Source organism: Trachurus japonicus, chromosome 4 (assembly GCF_045865225.1).
Source record: "Trachurus japonicus isolate A0001 chromosome 4, Traja_1.0".
NCBI classification, from domain to species: domain Eukaryota; kingdom Metazoa; phylum Chordata; class Actinopteri; order Carangiformes; family Carangidae; genus Trachurus; species Trachurus japonicus.
The window spans coordinates 34,339,785-34,362,985 of NC_140910.1; the positions used below are offsets into that span (position 1 = coordinate 34,339,785).

The 23,201-nt window shown below is 42.0% G+C and overlaps 1 long non-coding RNA gene across 1 annotated transcript; it reads right to left on the reverse strand.

Moving 5' to 3' along the window:
* Positions 1 to 16,924: 16,924 nt before the first annotated feature.
* LOC146989320 (uncharacterized) lies at positions 16,925 to 22,893 on the reverse strand. The gene is made up of 4 exons (XR_015035790.1): positions 22,746 to 22,893; positions 18,828 to 18,959; positions 18,530 to 18,635; positions 16,925 to 17,089 (listed from the first exon to the last, which is right to left on the reverse strand). It is a non-coding gene; the product is annotated as an uncharacterized LOC146989320 (long non-coding RNA).
* Between the last annotated feature and the right edge of the window lie 308 nt (positions 22,894 to 23,201).

The window sequence follows — 23,201 nt, forward strand, 5'->3', positions numbered from 1 at the left end:
TACAGATTAAAGGAAGAGGTTCCTCAAAACAACCTGGCCCGATCACCACAGCCTTCAAAATCTAATTCTCTGCAGTCCTCGTCGTGCCCTGCACCACCAGCACCATCCCCTTACCAGTCATCACTTCCTGAGAGGCCACGGACACTTCCACGACCACCAGTGTCTTCTCCCCGGGAATCTTCTCCAAGGTAAATCAAAGATGACTGGATTGTTTTGAGTTATTGTTATAAAATAAGTGAATAGGCTTTATGCACAACTCCACTATTTACTGAACTTATGGAAAAGCACGGGTTACAGGTTGCCTAGAACGCTACAAAGTCGTTAGTCGTGATTTACGGGTTCAAAAGCCTGCCTGGAACGCGGGATTAAACCGGCTCCTTTATTTCCTGTCTTACATTATAGGACAATCTGATTAATCCAGGTGTGTCTGACCATTGTTGTGACTACTGAGGTCAGAGTCAGACACACCTGGATTAATCAGTTTGTCCTATAATGTAAGACAGGAAATAAAGGAGCCGGTTTAAGTTCTGGAAGTAGTGGAGCTGTGCATGAAGCCTATTATATGTTTCTGTTGATTATGCCTTCACTCCACCAGTTCTTCATGTCTCTCCTTTCTTTACACCCCATATTTAGACACCAAATTCCATCTTCAAATTGGTCATCTCTGAGCCCCATTCAGTCTCCTCATCGTTCATCACACTTGGTGACATCTCCATCATCTCCATATTGGTCATCACCACGCCCAGTCTCATCTCCTCATCATCGGTCATCGCCATCATTGCAGCCCTCCTCATCCTCGGCACACCACTCAGTCGGTCTCAAGACACTCCTGAACTCTTCAGGCCATCTTTGAGAGTGGGGCGATCAGAAGTAGAGCAGATACCTTGCTCTGGTAAGTTTCCACAATTGTTTTTCCTAAGTCCACATCAGCTTAGTGATCATTACTTCATCAATCTGCAGATCTATCATTCCTCTTAATATAATGTTGTGTTTATGCTGGGCAATAAACAAGTAACCAACTTCCACTCTCACTCTCCCTCAGCTGCTGAATTCCACATCCTGGAACTACTTCAACACATGAAGCACCAGCTAACACAACTGACTGCAATGGTCAGCTTGATCCCTGGGAGGATGGCTGATGAACTGCTCCAACTGAAGAACCTGACGGCATTCAGTTTCCCTTTGGCTAACTGGAGGAGGTGGAACACTTTGAGGAGTAGCTGAAAGAACCACGCAATTCCTCACAGAAAAAGAACTTGGTATGAATTAGTTGTCGTAACATTTTAACTATTAGATCCACCAGATGTTTAACACTATGACTATCCTTAATTTCTCTCTCGGTGTGAATGCTGACGACCATCTTCTTCAGAATCTGCACTTTGAACCCTTTCATTTCACATACTTTGAACTAGATAAACCTCCAAACCATTTCCATCTGCAGAAAACCGGTGTATATACTTTTAATAATGTTATTGAATGATCATGATCCAAATCTAGATAGTTCAGTGCAAAGTATAAAATCTGCACTTTATTCTAAAAATGTCCCTTTACCGGTTGGCAGCCTCTCTAAGTCATAGTGAAATACAGTGGTTTCCAATGGGAATATAGACATGGGTCTGAAAATAGGTAGTGCATCCCAAAATGTTCAGTGTTAACATTAATTTATTTTCAGTTTTTCTGTCTGTGACATTGCTGGAACACTGATTCATCCATCAAAAGCATGTTTACTTAATTTTACTTTAATAAAAAGATAATTAATTGTACTGCTTGTCTCTTCATTATTGCAGCTTGATTTAAGAACTGTAAAATAATGGTTATTACCCTTATGGGTACAGTGTAAGACCTAGCTGGGACCCATAATCAGCCCACATGGGGCCCACCTAGTGCCCACCTAGTGTGGGCCCCATGTGGGAGAAACCTGGGTTGCCCATGTGGGTTTTAGATAGGGCCCATCTGAAACCCACCTTCAGCCCATCTGGGCTTGCCCACATGGGGCCACCATGGAGCCCCCGGACAAAACTGACTGGGACCCACCTGGGCAGCCCAGATGGGGCCCACTCACTGGCCCACATCCAACCCACATGGGCCCCACATGGGTGTGTTGACAGGGTGCGCATGAAACGTTCTGCAGTGGCGTTGGCCTGAGGCCACTGCGGCGTGATCTTGCGATGGTGAAACCCTAGATATGTTGCAAACTGGGCAAACTGGTCGCTGTTAAAAGGAGGGCCATTATCTGTCTTAAGGACCCTGGGAATCCCGAATGTGGAAAATACTTTGTCCATGACTGGTATGACTGTGTTAGCAGAAGTTGACTTAATAACTTCAACTATTGGGTATCGTGTGTATTCATCTATTATAACCAGCAGATACTCCCCAGTGGGGAGAGGTCCATAAAAGTCTGCACTTGTGCTATGCCACGGAGCTTCAAGCAACTCAGACATCTGTAATGGCTCTGAGTGAGTGACTGGTGTGTTTGCCTGGCATGCTATACAGTTCCTAACTATGGCCTCTGCTTGCTGGTCCATGTTTGGAAACCAAACCTTTGTCCTGAGGAGTGTTTTTGTCTTGACTATACCCTGATGTCCCTCGTGTGCAAGCTGCAGGACTTTGTCTTGTAGGGTAGAGGGGATGACAATTCTTGTGTTTCTCAGAATGATGTCATCAGTGGGGGACACTGTTAGTTCACTGCTGATTTGTTTGAACTGTTTCAAAATGGTAGTGTGTTGTGTGTCATTTGCGATCTTGTGCCATGTGTTGTTTCTTATGTGCGCACTGACCTTTTGTAAGACTGGGTCTTTCAGAGTCTCTTCTTTAATCTCTGTGAGGGTCATCGCTTTGGGTGTAGCATGATGTGATGCGAAGTTGATGTACTCCTCTGCTACTTTTGTTGCCCGTGTGCTGTTGTTGGTTTGTGTGAGCACGGGATGACGGGAGATGTAGTCGGCTGGGTTCTCAGCTCCTTTTCTGTACTCCACCCTGAAGTTGTATGGCTGAAGCCTCAGTCCCCAACGTTCGATTCTGGCGGGTGGTTTGGATCTGGGATTGTTCCAGATGATTTCAAGGGCTTTGTGATCAGTCACTAGTGTGAATGGATGTCCATAGATGTACAGGTGGTAATGTTCACAGCCCCACACCACAGCTAGCGCTTCCCGCTCTGTTTGTGAATATCGTTTTTCCACGTCACTAAGAGCACGGCTGGCATATGCTATGGTGCGTCTCTCTCCCTTTACCTTTTGATAAAGGATTGCCCCTAGCCCAACAGGGCTGGCGTCGACGATCAGCTCTGTTTCTTTATTTGGATCGAAATATGACATGGTGGTGGCACTGGTGAGACCATCTTTGATGGCTCTGAGTGCTGCTGCTTGGTCTGGACCCCACTCCCACGGTGCGTCTTTCCTCGTGAGTGTGCGCAGTGGAGCAGAGATGGAGGCAAAGTCTTTTATGAACCGAGAGCAGTAGTTGGCCATTCCAAGCAGACTCCTGATTTCACCAGGATCCTGTGGGTCACTGGCCTGTTGTATGGCTGCTACCTTTTTGGGATCCGCCGAGATGCCGTCAGCAGAAAAGATGAATCCGAAGAACTCGAGCCTGGACCTGTTGAATTCACATTTTTTTCGGTTGAGTGTGAGGCCGCTCTCTTTGATCCTCCGGAACACTGCTCTGAGATTGTCATCATGCTCGGACTGGGAGGTGCCATAGACGATAATGTCGTCACTCAGGTTTTTTACCCCTCTGAGGCCCTGGAGAGTCTGGCAGATTGTGTTTTGAAACACCTCCGCAGCTGATGAGATGCCAACCCTGCTGAAAAATCCAGTAGAATACCATTAGAAAAAACCATTAGGAACCATTAGGTTCCTAATGGTCTAATGGGAATTGGAACCTCCATTAGGAACCATTAGGAAAACCATTAGGAACCATTAGGATATAAAACCATTAGGAACCATTAGGATATAAAACCATTAGGAAATAAACCATTAGGAACCATTAGGATATAAAACCATTAGAAACCTACTGGTCCCATTATAGTCAGGGAGCCACAGGCTCAAAAATGGGTTGAACCTGACATCGTCCGTTATACTTTTTATTTGTGTTTTTTCTGGTAACTTTGACACTAAGGAACAATAATTGAGGGGTCTGCTCTGCCGGAAATATCGCGAAAAAAAATTGTGGCCATTTCACTGTATGCACCCTGTAACGCCCGCCAATGTAATAATGCCCACGAACGTAATAAACCACAAACGTAATAAAAATATGCAGCTTTTAATGTAATAATCCTGCAAACGTAATACATTTTCCACAAACGTAATAGCCGCTGCCTACTACAAACGTAATACGCGATTTCCCACAAATGTAATAACTATTACGTTTGTAGAGGTTTATTACGTTTGTGGGGAAGTGAAAATCTCCAACTTTCAATGTTGTAATAACGTCCCACAAATGTAATAACGCAATGAATAATGGTCGTTGTGTTGGTTGTTGTTTGATTGTTGTTGTTGTTGTTGTTGTTGTTTATACCCACGAAGAGCCTATAGCCTACTGACCGTGCGAAATCCAGCTGCTGACTCCACTCCACGATCACGGAGACCCCCCCCCCCCGCCCCCCCCCGCAGCTTTCAGTTCTCTCTCTCTCTCTCTCTCTCTCGCTCTCTCTCTCTCTCTCTCTCGCCGCTGTCTGCGGTAAATTGAATTGAATTCATAAACTTTTTTTTTTTTTGCCTATTTAGACTGATATGTGGTGTGTTTACAAATGATCAATCAATCCAGATTTCTTCATCATTCCTTTATAGCGGACTTTGAAATAAAATGTGAGAACCCCGAAAAGCGGAACGTCTGTGTGCTTATGCTTCACCTGTAAGGACAGGTGCCCTATTAAAACAATTAAATAAGAAAATAAAGGATGCGCTAATTCGCTCTCCACCTGGCTCACCTGAGCTTATGTTTCATTTTTACCATCATTAAACTGCTTGGGACTAATTGTAATGACAAAGCTTGATCACCAATTAAGCATGCCCATCCCTAGGAACGGACTGCTGCTCTTCTGACTCATTTTGATGTAACACATAGGCCTAATGGAGAACATCATTTTTGCAGCTACACCGTTCTAAAGTCACCATCACAAAATAAACCCAGACATTGTGATGAGAAAAAAGGGTAAGTTACATTTCTTGGGTTAGGGTTAGGGGGTTAGGGGTTAAAATGAAAACGTCAAAATGAAATACTGTACTGTATAGAGCTGGCAGCAGGGGCTGCAGGAGAAGTTAGTTTTTAAGTTGACAGACATTTTGCCTCGAGTTCACCTGAGCCAGACACTCCAAGATTCCACGTGCACCCCAGTATTACAGACTTAACAGTAAACACACAGAGATGGCTACAGCGTCATACTACTTCTTCTTTTAATTATTTTTTTTAGTAGTAAAGAGCGTTAAAAATGTTAAATAAATAAATAAATAAAGTAGGAAAAGGAAAAAGAGGAGAATGTGGCACACTCCGTAGCCTCGGATGCAAAAATATATTTATCCAAGGTTTAACCATGCACAGTTGGGTCGATAAGTAAATATGTATTAATCTGTAGCTGTATTCTCTTACTGTAGGGTACCTGTTTATTCATGTGATGTTGTTCTCATTGCCTGTCATCGGGCTCTTTTTTCGTGCGACTGTGTAGTGTATAGCAGTATTGGATGTTTTTGTTTATAATTTTTTTCTCAATGAAAACACTCTGCCTTTTTTTCTTGTGTACGGGCAGAGGGGCAGGTCCACACCTCCCCCCCCCCTCATTAGCCCCTGATTAATTTGTTCCCCCTTTTGAAACATTGTAACGTAACACAGTCACTTTACCCTGACGAACACCTCTATGCTGGTCGAAACGTTGTTTTTTTTAACCTTGAATAAATATATTTTTGCATCCGAGGCTACGCAGTGTGCCACATTCTCCTCTTTTTCCTAAATAAATAAAATGTGTAGACCTATCTCACCTACCCTATATAGTAACATGATTCCACAACTAAAATGTTAACATTTTCATGTAAAATTGGCTACATTAGGCTACATCTCATCCAGTTGGTGTAGTAGCACAATCCCACACTGATTTTGAGGCAATGATGATCTGATCTGGAAGCTGACCAAACATTTTGTTTTCATTAATGTATTATTAATTGTTGGGTTATAATTGAGAAAATTACTTCAGTGTGGATAGATATTTATACAATATAATATTTGTGTTCTCACAGATTGAAGATGATTCTGCGCATTACGTTACTACTGTCCACACTCTGTGTGATATGTGTTGGACAAGGCTTACGGCCTATGGATGATGAGACCTACAGTGTTATACTGAAGGTACTCAAGGGAGAATTTGATGTCCCTGTTGCAGACAGGACAAAAACTCAACGGGCAGCTCTGTCAGAGCATGGAGACACAGGCACCAATATTCCTTAAGTGATGATGGAAAATCCATTTTGTGCAACGGGAAGATTGTGGCAAAGAAGTCTGATATCCCGGATCTTGCCAAGAAAGGATGTGATGCCACTAAAGGTTCTAATGCCCGAAAAGTTAACATCAGACTGAGAGAGAAGTACTCTGGGTTGAGTGAGAAAGCTGTCCAACGAGTATTCCATTCATCCAGACAGTACCAGTTGCTGAAGGCAAAATTTCCAAACAGGCCACCCTTGAAGCCAGTTACAGCTAAACAAGTTCAGGAAAGACATCAAATCGATCTTCTTGATATGACCGGATGGAAGATTACACATGGGAGAGTCACCTACAAGTATGTCCTCACGGTGCAGGATGTGTTCAGTCGATATGTGTGGTTGAAGCCATTAAAGGGGAAGAGCAGTCACGAAATAGCTCGGCATTTGCAAGATATTTACATGGAACATGGACCACCAAAGGTTTTACAACACGACCAGGGGTGTGAATTCAAAGGTGCTGTGAAAAGCCTCATGGAAAGCTTGAAGGTAAAAGTTATCCAAAGCTCACCTTATCACCCTCAAAGCCAGGGAAAAATTGAGAGGATGCACAGAGCATTGAGAAAGAAGATACTGTATGATCTCATCAACATAGAAAGACGAGGGGTGAACTGGGTTAGTCATTTACCCAAATATGCTCAAGTCCTCAATGAAGATCCTAAACAACAGTTGGGTTGGATGACACCATTCCATGTATATTATGGCCGTAAAAGCAACAACATACTTCTGGCTCAAAGCCCACATACATCGCCTGCCACCATAGATGATTGTATGGCTAATGCAGACACACTGCTTCCTTCAAGAAAACAAAGGGATTTGTTTGAAAAAAAGAGAAACAGAGTGAGAAGAAGAGCAAAAAATGCAACTAAGCATTGTAATGAAAAAATGGTTCAGAAAGCATGTACTGCAAATCCTCCATCCATCTATAATGTCAATGATGAAGTTTTGGTGAGAATTAGGTGCAAGACCCATAGACTCACAAAGAAACATGCAGTTCTAAATGGAGTTATTGTAAAAACGAATCTGAGACTATCCAAGTACAAAGTTAAGTTTACACCTCTTGGGAAAACAGCTTGTAGCCTGAAGTGGTTTTCAGTCAAAGACATCACCAGTGTCACCAGTGGTGAAGAACGCAGGCGACGTAAGTCAAAACAAAGAAACTTCTGGATCCCTTATACACATGAGGACCGGTTAGAGTCATTTAGCTCATCAGGTTTCTCCACAGAACTAGATCCACAGCCCAATGGTGATTGTCAGTTTGCAGCACTTGCTGACCAGTTGATGAACCTTGGGATATTTCGGTCATCTACATCCCTTAGGCACGAGATTGTCATGGATATGCAGTCAAATCCTCAAACAACACATGGAACCCCACTTGCTCATTATGTGGAGGGGAACTGGGATACTTACCTACAGAGCATGGGTCAGCAAGGCACATATGGGGACCATATCACACTGCAAAGAGCCTCTGAAATGTTTAATGTGCAGGTGCTAATAATTTCAACTCTGGGTCCAGATGCAACATCTCTCATATCGCCTTCAAACACTTACAGTGATGATTTGCCGCTTCTCATTCTAGGCCATATCGCCGAAGGTCATGGAGAGCACTATGTTAGTCTCAGGGGACCGGGTTAGTCAGTACATTGACTCAATTCAGGAGGCAGAAAGAGTAAGGACACATCGCGATGCTATTGAGGCCGAACTCTCCAATCTTGATGAGGCCGAAGTACCTGATCCTGATGAGGCTGAACTCTGCCATCATGATGAGGCTGAACTCTCCGGGCCTGATGAGGCTGAACTCTGCCGTGATGATGAGGCTGAACTCTCCGGGCCTGATGAGGCTGAACTCTGCCGTGATGATGAGGCTGAACTCTCCGGGCCTGATGAGGCTGAACTCTGCCGTGATGGTGAGGCTGAACTCTCCGGTCCTCATGAAGCTGAAATCTCTGATACTGATGAGGCCAAACTCTCAGATCATCATGATGCTGAACTCTCTAATCCTCATGAGGCCACACTCTCCAATCCCAGTGAGGCTGAAAGGTCTGGTATTCCTGAAGAAGATATACCGTTTCTTCCAGAAGAAATTATGTCCATGATTATTAGACTCACCCTCAATCTGGACATGTCCATGATTGGCACATTCAATAGAGTGTCTCCACAGTTAAGAGAATTAACTGGAAGACACCTTCCCTCGATCTATATCAGGCCTCTGTTGTCTGAGCATCTTGATTTATCTCAAAATCATGACACAGATATCAGTGTTATGAAAGTTTACAAAGCAGCTGGTCGGAACAGCGGTTTGGCACAACGTATCAAAGAACTTTTTGCCAAGAACAAAAAATGGATGAAAGCGTGGATGACCCTAAAATGCTTCACTCTTGGCCACTACAGAGTTAAGGATTTATTTTGGAAGTAGCCTACTGTATGTTATCACACTTATCCTCTTTTGTCCCAGAAATGTCCCATTGTTATTCATAGGATATATTTAATTTGTTTATGAAATGCACAGGTTATTTATATTTACATTTATTTACATGGTTCAGACATAGGCCTAGTGTGAGGATAAGGAATATCCAGTTGGCCCCTTGTAGCGTAGCCTACTGTGCATTTTTTTTTTTTTTTGGTTATCAGCCTCTTTGCTATTATATTATATAGCCAGTTTACAGTTAACCTACAGTGAGTTTGACAGTGGATAATTCACTCAGTTGTTTCACTAGTTTTGCAATAAAGATGTTGAGAAATCTTGATTAATTGCTCATTTGTAAACACAACACTTAAATAGGCAAGATCTGACTCAATTCAATTCAATTCAAATTCATAGGCATGTGTGTCTGTGTTAGCTAGCCTAAATTGTTATGTTGTATGTGGCAACCTTGACATTTTAGTATATTATTTATTTATTTATTTTGTATTAGGCTTGTTTTTGACTAACCTGATTTCAGACCAGACTGCCTAGGCCCAATTGCTACTTTACGCCAGTAGATGGCAGTAGCAACCTGTTAGCTGAGGGTTGCTGCTTTGTCGTTGTCATGGCAACCACTGTAGTCCAGAGGAAGTCCGGTTCAAGTCGCTACAGATTAACTCGCAGACCGTCAGACAGCGGTGAGAGAGATGACATATCTTAGATTGTGGATAGCTTGATTAAAAAAAGTTAAAAAAAAATTATTTCAAACTCCTGTCTGCTATGAAAGAAATGAAGAAAACTGGATTCATTGCTCATTTGTAAACACACCACATATCAGTCTAAATAGGCAAAAAAAAAAAAAAAGCTTAGTTATTAATTCAATTCAATTTACAGCGGCGAGAGAGAGAGAGGGAGAGAGAGCTAATTGTTTTAATAGGGCACCTGTCCTTACAGGTGAAGCATAAGCACACAGACGTTCCGCTTTTCGGGGTTCTCACATTTTATTTCAAAGTCCGCTATAAAGGAATGATGAAGAAATCTGGATTGATTGATCATTTGTAAACACACCACATATCAGTCTAAATAGGCAAAAAAAAAAAAAGTTTATGAATTCAATTCAATTTACCGCAGACAGCGGCGAGAGAGAGAGAGAGAGCGAGAGAGAGAGAGAGAGAGAGAGAACTGAAAGCTGCGGGGGGGGCGGGGGGGGGGGGTCTCCGTGATCGTGGAGTGGAGTCAGCAGCTGGATTTCGCACGGTCAGTAGGCTATAGGCTCTTCGTGGGTATAAACAACAACAACAACAACAACAATCAAACAACAACCAACACAACGACCATTATTCATTGCGTTATTACATTTGTGGGACGTTATTACAACATTGAAAGTTGGAGATTTTCACTTCCCCACAAACGTAATAAACCTCTACAAACGTAATAGTTATTACATTTGTGGGAAATCGCGTATTACGTTTGTAGTAGGCAGCGGCTATTACGTTTGTGGAAAATGTATTACGTTTGCAGGATTATTACATTAAAAGCTGCATATTTTTATTACGTTTGTGGTTTATTACGTTCGTGGGCATTATTACATTGGCGGGCGTTACACACCCTTTATTTTTCGACAGGAAATTGTAAAAAATTATTTTTTTCTTCAAATCCTCAGTAGCCTGGGTAGGCTGTCAATGAATGCATTTCAGATACACAGAACACATGTGGTGACAACATCCACTGAAAAAATAACTCTTAAAACACATTTCTACATGATTTTGTATCAGTTTTATGGAAAAAAAAATAGGCGTTTTCTCACTTTTTCCCAATATTTTCATCTTTACTTCATTGGCAATCAACTATGGGTCCAGGTTATGACATCAGTCAATGTGTCATCATTTTCAGCAAACAGTATACTCATTCCAGTGAAAAAATTATAAAAATCCAACCAAAATCATTGGTTCTATGATAATTTCACTACTAGCTGGCGATCAACAGGCTCAGAGCCTCAATAGAATTTTAGGCTAGGCCTACTCTCGAAATTCCAAAAGACATACTGGATGTTCAGCATCATGGTACACTCACAAACACCAGCTGAGTATTTGAATGAGTTTGAAACAACCAACAGTTACCAGTGTTTCTAGTTTAGCTGTTAGTTGAAATTCAACTCCCGTGGGAAACCCCCTAGAAAAAGTAGTTGGGGTACCTGTAACCAGACTTTCAAAAATTCCGAAATTTTTAATTTGGCCTTAAGTAACTTGTGAGGGGTCAAACTAGGGGTTTTTCACGATTCTGAGTTGATTGCAAGCATTAGCTTTTCATCCAAAACACTCCTTGGTGTAAAAAAAAACCAGCCACACCCACTTTTCCTGTTCATCGGAAAGGAACAACCCCCTCCCCCCACCAATAGAATGTATTAGAAGTTATTCCGTAGCATGACACAGGTTGTCTGTCACATATCACTACTAAATACTCAATATAATATACTTATATTCTACCCTTTCTTCTTTGTAGGACATTATACAGACCCTCCAGGATTTTGCAATGTCGCAAAATGTATTAAAAAATTACAATAGGCTAAATGTAATTTATTACATGGATCGGGAGCAAAAGTGAACGAAAGAGAAAAGACACTGGACATGCACCGGATTTCGCATACGAGCAAAAACTGAAACAAGTTTGCTAGAAATGAAGAGAGGACAAGCACAAAAAACACACAGTGCTGTCAGGTACCAGCTTTTGTTGTGGGGTGTATACATCTTTGCATCAACTAATAGAGTGCTAAAGTTTTGTAATCTAAGTAATATTATTAACCTTACTTTAATGTTATGAGTTAAAAACTCATAACATGTGTGCTGATGTATGTTGAGCACTGTACAGATATCTCCAGAACCCTCAACCTCAACCCTCAAGCTTGTGTTTGTCCTGTTTGGAAAATAAATTTGATTGGTCGTTATTGAGCGGGCGGGATATTCAATGTTCGGGGCGAGACCGAGCTCGGTGTGTGTGTGTTGTCTCAGACATTTGATTGACGGATAATGGATCCAATATCAGTGGCTGATGAATTGTGAGCAGCATGACGCATAACCTAGAATTTTGCACAAAGTTTGGCCTACATCGTCTGATAGATGAGTTATTACACTAATGTTAAGACCCACAGTGGGCTCAAATTAATTTTTCTTTTCTGTACAGCTTTAAGGGCTATTTTGTGACTTAGAAATGGGACACCCCTTAAATGCCGATACCCCTAAAATAAGAAAATAAATGTTATGTAACAATGAGGTAAATACTCCATAAAATGGCCCTAGACTTAGATAATACAATGGTTTTCGTAAAATTCATATCTCTATTAACAAAGAAAATACTGCATTCTGGATAGCCCTTGCTCCCAAGGGTGGCGTCGGAAAATCTCAATATTGAGGGCTATACAGCCCTTAAACTTGCACTTAATTTTTCTGAGAATCAGGACAGCACTAGCACTAGCAGGGGCGCACATTTTTGAGATTGAGGGTTAAAAAAGAGAGGAATTGGAATTCACCCAAAATTTGTCCAGTCTCATTGGTGTGAGTAAGGGAGGATCAGAAAGTGGAATAGATTTAGTGATGAGGAAAGTCACTGTCAGCCACACATCTGTCAGCAGGTCAGCTCCATGCGGGCACTACACAAACTTTATTTTGTAATGTAAACAGTGACATGCCAGGTAGAACAACTGTAAAACACCTGGGGCTGGCAATCCAGTAAAGAGCAACATTGACTCCTGACATATGAGCAGCACGCATGTCCAGAACAGGAATATGATTTTGAACAGCTAGCATACAATCTTCTCAATAAAAATAAAATATGAATATAATGAATGAAAATAATATTAACTACGTTCTTTCATTAATGATGCCTTCAAGCAAAATGAGAATATCAGATATGATAAAGCTGATGAAACCTTATTGTGATTCCAGAAAAAGATATTATTATTAAAATAAGGTGATGTTACAATGGTGTTAAAAATAAACAATAACACAGATGCACCGTGCCGTGTCACAGCCTCTCGCCGCGAAATGTGATGGTCTCTCGGCCAAAGCAGGTCAGGAACACCGGCCCCACCGGTGGTCGCGGTCCTTCTGTGGTACGGGTCGGTGGTGCCGGCCTGCTTTAGCCCAGAGACCATCACATTTTACCGCGGGAGGACACGGTGTTGCTCGAGATGAAGACCGGGCAGGACTGTCGGCTGAGAGCTTCCTGTTTCGGCTCCGAGCTGCTGGAGCAGTGGCGTACACAGACTTTTTGAAGGGCAGGGGCGAAAAGGAAAAAAAAGGGCACATAATAGCGCGTCCTCACCACTGAAGAAGGCACTTTAGCACACGTTTTGGCTGCCATGAGGGCACTTTAGCACACGTTTTGGCTCCTAGAGGGCACTTTAGCACATGTTTTGGCTCCTAGTGGGCACTTAAGTGTGCGTTTTTGGCTCCCAAGAGGACACTTTAGCACACGTTTTGGCTCCTAGTGGGCACTTTAGCACATGTTTTGGCTGCCATGAGGTCACTTAAGCACGAGTTTTGGCTCCTAGAGGGTACTTGAGCACATGTTTTGGCTCCTAGAGGGCATTTAAGTGTGCGTTTTTGGCTCCCAAGAGGGCACTTAAGCACACGTTTTGCACACATCCTCTCTAAGACCATGCATAGGCCTTAGCCATAGCTAGATAGCTATTGGGCAGTCAGCGAGCATTTAAGAAAATGAAATGATCATCAGATGCAGTTTGAGGTGTGTACCACATACATAGAGTTGGCTAATGAGCCATTACTGTTAGCCAACTAACAATTAAGCTAAGTTGACAATGGATAGATATCACGTGACGTCACACAGCGTTCGCAGCCGGTCACAGCGCCATCTTGGGTACCGACTTCCAAAGGCAGTCTATGGGCTGTGACATCAAATCTCACAAAAATAGTGGATAAACCTTTTTTTATTACATGGCACTATTGAATGTCGTATTCCGATAATTTATTGATATTTCTGATATTTATTTACATCTTGATTTTGCATTTAACAGTCTGTTATTCCTGTTTAACAGATCGTTGCTAAGTAAAATACACTAGGTAGGGACGCCGCTCTGATCAGCGCAGCACAGAAAAGAGAAACTATGCAGGATATTTACTTTCTGTTTCATTTTTTACCGTCATTAAACAGCTTGGGAGACATGTCCGCCAAGGGAGGCTGCCTCAGTGTGAGCGGCACGTACGTTCACGTTGCTTTCGTGAATTGTAAACACACAGACGCCCCCTCGGTTTTAGCGTCCAGCAATTTAGCGGCTAATTCAACAGCAGTGACGGATAACTGTACCAGAGGAGAGGCTCAACATGAGCTTCATCTGAGGAATAAACGGCAGCTTTACCTGACGGGAGACCGACGCCTGAGCTACGGTAGCTAACAGCTAACCCCCTCCCTCCCTCACCCCTTTCTTATAGGTACACGCACACACACGGCCCAGGTTGTCTGTCATATCTGTTGTAAACCTTGTAATAGCTTGTTGAGTACAGTTAACACTATTGTTGCTTCGGTTTGAGTGTGGATTAATTGTTAACGGTTTGTGATAACGTAACTGTGTAGATGGCGTATTGTGACGAGAAGGTGTTGCACATATTTTAAGACTTATCTGTGCAAAACCTGTTTGTTGTGCCTTTTTGCGTTATAAGATGATTTGCCGAATTCTTCTTCCATTCCTGCAGCCTTTTGTCTCAATGTTAACGGTGGCAAAATGTCCAGATATTTTATTACTTTATGAAAATAAATGTCTGTGAGTTAAAAAGAAGTGGGCTACGCATTTCTGATTTGATTTGGCTTTTCGTGTATTTGGAGGAGAGACAGAGCGAGCGAGAGAGAGAGAGAGAGAGAGACGAGGAGGTCCGCTGGGTGAGCTAGATTAACTTTTAACGGGAGAGAGAGCGGCGCACCGCACTGTCAAAGCTCGTCTCAGCAGAAATGGTGTGTGCTTTCAAGGCAAGGCCATCAGAATGAGAAATATCCATATCCAAACTACATCAGGCAGCAGTCATTTCTGGTCAGAGAGGTTCGGTACCCAGCATGGCGGCGGCCAGGTGGAACGCACAGTGACGTCACCTACTGATAAGTATCTATAGGTTTCTTATGCATGTTATCAATGTAGTGGCATGAAAAACGTCAAGTTCTTCAAAAAAGATGTAGATAATATTAATGTATCAGACGTAAAAAGTTGTATATTGTCAACCAACTAACTACCACTAAGCAACATTTAGGCCTATTTACCATGGCAAATAATAAAAAAAAGAAACCAATATAGCAACTTTTTAATTTACATGTACAGTATACCCAGCAGTGAGAAGGGTATGTGTGTGTGCATTTCAGCTTTTACTGGTATGTGAAATCTGGTGTGCACCCAGTGTTTTATTTCTCTCTCACACTCCCAATCCGCATAATAGCTTAATATATGAAAACAATAATTAAAAATTATTATTAATTAAAAAAAAAAAATCACATAGCTATTGACAACATCATTAATTCCTGTGACCATAACTAGCCACAGTGGTCTATGATAGCAAATTTGCAGAGAGGTTGTGGTGATAAATTGCGTGGCGGATGAGAATACATGAGGACTGGTTGAATTTGCGTTAATAGTTGCAATTAAAACATTGTAAAATCCTGGAGGGTCCTACCAAGAAAAAGGGGTAGAATGTAAGTTATATTATATTGAGTATATGTGACATTAAAGACAACCTGTGTCATGCTAAGGAATAACTTCTAATACATTCTATTGGTGGGGGGAGGGGGTTGTTCCTTTCCGATGAACAGGAAAAGTGGGTGTGGCTGTTTTTTTTTTACACCAAGGAGTGTTTTGGATGAAAAGCTAATGCTTGCAGTCAACTCAGAATCGTGAAAAACCCCTAGTTTGACCCCTCACAAGTTACTTAAGGCCAAATTAAAAATTTCGGAATTTTTGAAAGTCTGGTTACAGGTACCCCAACTACTTTTTCTAGGGGGTTTCCCACGGGAGTTGAATTTCAACTAACAGCTAAACTAGAAACACTGGTAACTGTTGGTTGTTTCAAACTCATTCAAATACTAAGCTGGTGTTTGTGAGTGTACCATGATGCTGAACATCCAGTATGTCTTTTGGAATTTCGAGAGTAGGCCTAGCCTAAAATTATATTGAGGCTCTGAGCCTGTTGATCGCCAGCTAGTAGTGAAATTATCATAGAACCAATGATTTTGGTTGGATTTTTATAATTTTTTCACTGGAATGAGTATACTGTTTGCTGAAAATGATGACACATTGACTGATGTCATAACCTGGACCCTAGTTGATTGCCAATGAAGTAAAGATGAAAATATTGGGAAAAAGTGAGAAAACGCCTAATTTTTTTCCATAAAACTGATACAAAATCATGTAGAAATGTGTTTTAAGAGTTATTTTTTCAGTGGATGTTGTCACCACATGTGTTCTGTGTATCTGAAATGCATTCATTGACAGCCTACCCAGGCTACTGAGGATTTGAAGAAAAAAATAATTTTTTACAATTTCCTGTCGAAAAATAAAGGGTGCGTACAGTGAAATGGCCACAATTTTTTTTCGCGATATTTCCGGCAGAGCAGACCCCTCAATTATTGTTCCTTAGTGTCAAAGTTACCAGAAAAAACACAAATAAAAAGTATAACGGACGATGTCAGGTTCAACCCATTTCCTTGAGCTTTTGAGCCTGTGGCTCCCCGACTATTAGAATGTAATACCATTAGAAAGCTACTGGTTCCATTAGGAGCGAAAACCATTAGAAAACTGGTCCCATTAGGATCTAAAACTATTAGAACAATGTTGAGAAACCTACTCCTGCAACAGAAATTATAGCAGAGTCCTAACACTGGGCACCAGAGACATGTCTATACATATGTGTAATTGTGTATGTATTCGGATATTTTCCCCTCCGAATTGGGAACAGGACATATGGGGCGTGACAACTTGATGCAGTTTGTGATTTTAATTACATCTTTTCAGAACATGAACCATCAAACCATCATGAAGCAAGTAAAAACCTTAAAACATATTGAACATAAACAGACAAACATGGGAGAGAGACAGGGACACGGGAAGTGGGGTGTAGACAGCAGGACCCCCACTAAAAAAACCACCCAGCATCCCTGGAGGGAGATGAAGTCAAGGGTCTGCAGGGATAGCAGTTTACTCCAAGTGCTGAGAGTCTTTTGGTTTTCCCTGGAAAGGAATAGAAAAAGACAAAAATATTCATATTTTAGTCAAAGTCTGACTTTCAAGAAAAAGGAATTTCAAGAACATTTCAAGACTTAAAGGGGGAGTTTTTGCTCCAGTACAAAGCGAGGGACTGCAGGTCCAAATCTTGTTGAATATAATTCAAGCTGCAAAACTGAGTTATGTTGTATTTTTATGTGCCATGACAAATAAACATTCTAGTCTCAGGGGTGCAAACTCATCAGGGGTAAAAAAGGTGAGAAGATACCGACCCCCAAACAAAACAAAACAACTTTAAAGGTGAATTTACAGTCAATTTTAGCATGAGACTAGGGTCCAGATTTACTCAGGTTAGCATAGCTTTTGCTCCTGTTAAACCTGCACAAGCTGTCTCTCTGTGTTTGGTTTTGAAACATGTGAAGGGGGAAACATTTATTTATTGATGTAAATGTGTTTTCTGTACGTAGGCTATGCTCCGAGGTAGCGCTGCTCTTTCTGTCCAATAACACACATGAAGCTTAAAAATGCCATAGGTTACATAAAACATATTAAGCGGCAATATGTATTTAAAAGATGTTCAAGCAAACAGTTCGGTTCACGGTTTTGTGGTCATGGTTTTCAGTTCGGTTTCTTATACTTTGGTCGTTGGGAAAATCAATCGTGTCTTGTATATTCAGGTTAAAACTTAAAGAATGAGGCGGTCTGACATCTGATCCATCATTGTGACAGTCTGAGGTTAAAAGTAGGTGAGATTCTGGCTGCAAGAGAGGAGACATCGATAGTTCCAACATGTTTTAATTTATTGGGCAAAGAAAGTTATCTAACAAATGCTAAGAACAATTAGATATTCACTGAAATATATAACCTATATTTATTAATTGTGGTTCTTACAAAAATTATATCTTATAAAATATAAAAGCTAAAAGGTCTCTTAAAGCTCTGCCCCTTTAATTAGTGCATACTAAATAATTTAACTTTAGCCTACTACTACAACCACATTATTTACCAGCAACATAAAGTGAAACAGAGGCAGAGGTGTCCTGTCACTGTCAGTCAGCCTCTTCCTCCTCCTCCTCCTGCTGCTGCACAGGTCACGCTGCAGCCTACTAAATGCTAAACGCGCTAATCGCTAATTGGTCGTGATTCTTCTTCTTGTTTACCCATAGCACCCATGCTACAGGGCAGATTCATTCTTAGCACAGGCATGTTTTGATGTAGCACGTGCAACATATAAGTCGCGTTAGTTTGTATGAAAAGTGAAGCTTCAGGTGTATATTGCTGGACAGAAGAGCAGCGCTGCCACCACTTGTTTTCATCCAGATAAGGTGCACGCGCCTTAAAGAGACAGGGGCATTGCCTCGCCTCGCCGCGATTTTCGCCGAAAGACAAGTTTGCACCCCTGTAGTCTGCATCCCAACTATCACTTTAAGATACGTTTTCACTTACCATAGTTGGTGTCCTTAGTGTCTGGGTGCATCTTCCAGTACTGGCTATGCTGGACCTTCACGTGAGCCTCAATGGAGAATGGGTCCTCGCCACGAACGCTTGATGCCTTATGAGAGTTTTGAGAGAGAGAGGGGGGGGGGGTTAGAAATACACATCTGACTTGTCTGATGTGCACCACTGACTTTGGACATGTTTCTCTGGCTGGTTCTTGCAGGTTCTAACTTCTGAATTTAAAGCTTCCTTAAAAACATATAAACATAACTCAGGAAAGCTCTGAAAGCATCATACACATGCTCACCTTGATGTGACTGGCTCCTTGAGATTGTTGATGAATTAACTGAATTTGATCTGCTTTTTTCAATGATCCTTTAAATGGGCACCATGGTGTCTGGGAGGCCTCACTCAACTGTTACACCATCCACATCATTATCTGAAAAAAGTAAACAGAGGGAAATGAAATAGCTGCACACTTGACAAGGAAAGCAGTCAAGATAAACTCAGATAATTTAACTTAACTAGGGAGATATTTCTAGCTTGTCCCTAACCCAAAGCATGTCTTAGCTGTGATAAATAAAATTCAATAACATTCAGTGTTTCCTCCATCATATAGATCAACAGTTTGAGAAGCTATAGCCCATGTCAAAAATAATAACACAGTTCAACATTGAATTGAAGTCTTTATTGTCCACTGCCGTGGAAATTCATCTTTGGCCTCATACAAGATAAAAACAGACATAGTAGTCATTCACAATAGGATACACAAGAACACACAAGACACAGGACACACAAGAGCTTCCCGCACCTTTCCCGTCTGTTAAGAAGCATAACAAGATCATAAAAAGATCCAGGTGAGTAAATAAATAAGAGTAAAAAAAAAAAAAAAAGTAGTGAATAATGAAAAATAAATAAATAAACAGCTCTCTATATCAAAATCACCTGATCCTGATTGATTCATTAATTTGGTTTAGCAAGACAATTGATGTAGGTACAAAGGATTTCTTGAAAATGTTTCTTGTTGATACAGGGACCCTGAATCTCCTTCCTGATGGGAGTCTTTCAAATGCATGATTTAGAGGATGTAAAGGATCCTGGGCTATCTGTGTGGCTTTCCTCCTAGTCTGAGTCGTGTAAATTTCCCCTAGCTGCCTCTGGGGGTTCAGTATAATTTTACTAGCTGTGTTTATAATTTTTGTAAGTTTACTTTTGCTTTTGGCCCCCAGATTCCCATACCAACATGTGATGTTGTATGAGATTATGCTTTCCAGCAGACTGGTGTAGACCGTCTTCAGCACTTTCCTACTGACCTCAAAGCTGTTAAGTCTCCTTAAGAGAAACAGTCTCTGGGTGGCTTTCTTAAAAATGTGGTCAGTGTGTTCAATAAAATTCAAATTTCTATCTAGGATGATTCCAAGATATTTAAAACTACTGACTATCTCAACATCTTGGCCTCCTATTTTAACTGGCTGACATGTAGGTTGTCCAGCCCTGGCCCTCACAACAAGTTCTTTGGTCTTAGTGGAATTTAGGAGGAGGGCGCTCTCCTCACACCAGGCCACAAGGCGGTGTATATGATCAAAGTAGGCCTTCTCCAAATCCCCATTTCCATTGACCATTACGGGGTGTTCCCACCAAACGCGATGAACGCGATTGAATCGCGCGTCAAATGAAATCGCGTCGCGCTAGACGCTCCAGTTTTGACGCTGGTTCAATATGCAAAAAACGCCTCGTCGCGGCATCGCGTCGCGCGACGAGGCGCTGCACTGTTCCTGTCCCTGTAGATGGGAGAGGAACAGCGGTGTGGGTCTCTGGCTGCAGGAGGAGGAGGAGACGGCTCCGTGAACTACTGTGTGACTGACCGCCTGTTGAGTGCTTTGGGACGGGGCGGCCGGCTCGCCGCGCCCGCTGGTTGAAAACAGCAGTGATAACGGGCTTTCAGGTCCGAATCTCCAAATCAGAAACGTTTGTAACAGCACCGGAAAAGCAACAGTGAAGAGCTGTGGCTTTGCAGCAGCTAATGGGGATCTGAATAATAAACTAAACTAAACCAGAAAACTTCTAATATTGTCAATAGACTCGCTCTGACTAAACTGCCAAGGGAACACCAGTACGTCCGTACGTCAGCACGTCGGTGACGATCTCAAAGCTGATAGGCTGTCGCGGCGCGTCTTCACGCGAATTCGCCGCAAAAGTTCAATTATTTGAACTCGAGCGATGAAGCGTCATCGCGCCGGGCGACGCGATGGAGGCGATTTTTCGCGGCCAACGCGTCCATCGCGCCGCGCTATCGCGTCCATCGCGCCGCGCTATCGCGTCCATCGCATCGCCCGGCGCGATGACGCGACTAATCGCGTGTTTGCATTGACTTTACATGTAATCTCGACGCGCGATGAAGCGTCATCGCGTTTGGTGGGAACACCCCGTTAGACCCACCAGCGCCATGTCATCCGCATATTTAATTAAACTAAACTGACTATCACAAATTTGCATTTCATTAATATAGATTGAAAATAAGACGGGAGACAAAACGCAGCCTTGTGGCACTCCTGTGTTTAAGATAATTTCATCAGACATGGTACCCTGTACAGAGACTCTTTGAGGTCGATTTGTTAAAAAATCCTTGATCCATAATATGAGGTGACCATTTGTGTCAAGTGTTGATAGGCGTTTTAAAAGAATGTCAGTCCTGACAGTATTAAAAGCTGAACTAAAATCAATAAATAAAATTCTGGCATAGGCCTCTGAATGTTGAATATGCTTACTGACCTTGTGAAGGAGAGCTAGAGTGGCATCCTCAGTACCTCTATGTGCTTTATAGGCAAACTGTAGACTGTCTAGCAGATGTGAGTTTGCTAAGCGGCCCAGTACTACCCTTTCCATACATTTACATAGAATGCTGGTAAGAGCAATAGGTCTAAAATCATTAGGTAAGAAAGGTCTACACTTTTTAGGTACTGGGATAATTGTGGTTTCCTTCCATGAAACCGGGACTGTGTGTGTGTCGAGTAAGGTTTGGAACAGTCTAGTAAAAACACCTTTGAGTTGGTAACTGCACCCAGCTATGGCCCTCCCCCTTAGACCGTCTGGGCCAGGTGCTTTGTGAGGGTTAACCCTGGCAAGACTGCTAGCTATCTCCTGTTCATTTAGGATGATGGTATTCCAGACAGGGCTAGATACTTGGTCAGGGCCAGCCCCATGTGTAATTTTATCAAACCTACTAAAAAACTGATTCAATTCATTTGCAAATGAACTGTTACTGAGGGGTAAATGTTGCTTCCTGATCTCTCTACCCATCATGTTATTAAGACTGGTCCATGCCTTACGAGCATCCCCTGTAACAAACTGACTCTCCATTTTATCTCTATGTTGTTGTTTAGCTTTTTTGATAATCACTCTTAGTTCTCTTCTTTTTTCTTTAAAAACAGTCATATTTCCTTGAGCAAAAGCAGCTCTTTTCTCACAAAGACACCTCTTCATTTCCTGAGAAACCCACACCTTATTATTGGGGTATATCTTAACAGTTTTTTTTTGTGACAACATTATTCTCACAAAAGGTGATATAAGATGTTATTGACTCTGTTAGTTCGTTTGCATCTGCACAGTTATCAAAAAAAATGTCCCAATCTGTATCATCAAAACAGGACGATCTAACTGTTAGGCTAACCTCCAGCTGATACAGAGCACACTCATCTGGCGCTGATCAGCCGTTGCAGCGCAGGTGTGTTTTATAACAGCAAAAAAAATAATAAAAATAAAAAAGTCGATGTTTTTACCTCAACGGTTAAGGAGCGTTGGTTATCGGTCATAAAAAAAAAAGTGCAGCTAAGTTAACTACTTCACTCTCTCTCACACACACACACACACACAGTCCACAAAGCTGTCTCGCGCGCTGCTGCTATAACCGTTAGATAACGGACTTTTTTTTAAAAATAGAGCCCATAACGTTAGCCCATTTTACATTAACGTTAGCTGACCATGGCTAGACTTTTAGCACGAATTGACAAACTGAGAGCAGGAAAAACTTAAAAAAGGCGAGCTACATACACTGCCTCACTGTCTAACAAAGTTATATTGGGTAACGTTAATATGAGCAACGTTAGCGAACGAGCTGCAGGCCCGTTTTGTGTTGCCAGGCATGCTAATGTTAATGCTAATGCTAACGCTAACGTTTTGTCAACGGACATGACACTCCGTTTAAATTTAAGCTTAGTACCGGTACCTCTGAATCTCTGGGCTTCCTCTCCGGTCACCACGCCTGTATCACGCATCCTTTTTCATAGTTCTTCTGTCAAAAGGACAGGGAGCCGTTGCTCTGGTTCCTTCTCCTCCAGCCGTTGTCGAAGTGCGAAAATCCCCGGAGATCGTTAGGTTTTCAACTGCCTAATCCAACAGCCAATCACAGTGACGCTGCATGTTCGATGCACCAATCAAAAGTGGAGCTGGTAAAAGTCCCCCAGCAACAGGCTAGCAACAGGCAGAGAGCAACCCCCCTCCCTCTCCTCTCTCTCCCCTTCCTCCCCCCCACTCTCCCCTATAAATTCACATTTATCTGCGTTTTGCCTGTCAGGTCGCAGATAGTTTAATTATTCGTATTTGACCACGTGTGTGTTGATTTAAATTTTCGTATAGTCAGTATTGAATCAAAAATACAAAATTGACTGGATAATTGTATCAA